The following is a 773-nucleotide window of genomic DNA, read 5'->3' on the forward strand; positions in this document are numbered from 1 at the left end:
ACGCATAAATGTGCCGACGAACACAAAATGTATAAGAAACGTAAAATGAATGAGATTTAAAGATATTTATGTATTTTGGTAATGTTATAATAATATTGTATATAAAATAATTGAAACATGTTTTTAAAGATATTTATAAAGGTTTCTATTGTATTTTCTATGTTTTTAATAAATAAAATCTATTTTAAATGAAATTCTTCATATGTTTTTTATATATTATTCCCAGCAATAATTATTATAAGTTAAAATTTCATTGGCTATAGTTGTGTTATCTACTGGAGGATTTCTTCAAAATGAAGAGAAGAGAAGGCATGAACATAAAAAAGAGTGGTAGTTTCAAACGGCGTTCGGATTACTGAAATTAATTAAATAATCGCACGTCTCCGATCGTTTGCAATGTATATTTTTTGTTTGTAAAAGTAATACTAATTAATCACTTATCTAGAAACAAATAAAATGAATGATTTAATTGATTTATTACATAAAAAAAATCCAACTTTTTCTGAGTATAATCTTTCATTTACGAATAATTATTTGAAACAAAAGTTTAAATAAGAATACGTTTAGTCTTAGTAAACCAATCACACATATTTTTTATGAATTCTTCTTTGAGAAAATGGATTTGCTTTTCAAATTTTTTCATTTTTACAAATATTATTTTTCAATTTTTTTTTATTTTTTTTTTGTAAAACTAATATTAATTAGTCTCTTACTTCCAAGCAGATAAAATAAGTGATTTGATTGATTTATTACGTTTATTCTAAGTTTGATGC

The sequence above is a fragment of the Nicrophorus vespilloides genome, unplaced genomic scaffold (genome assembly GCF_001412225.1).
Source record: "Nicrophorus vespilloides isolate i.1.1-1 unplaced genomic scaffold, Nicve_v1.0, whole genome shotgun sequence".
NCBI lineage: Eukaryota > Metazoa > Arthropoda > Insecta > Coleoptera > Silphidae > Nicrophorus > Nicrophorus vespilloides.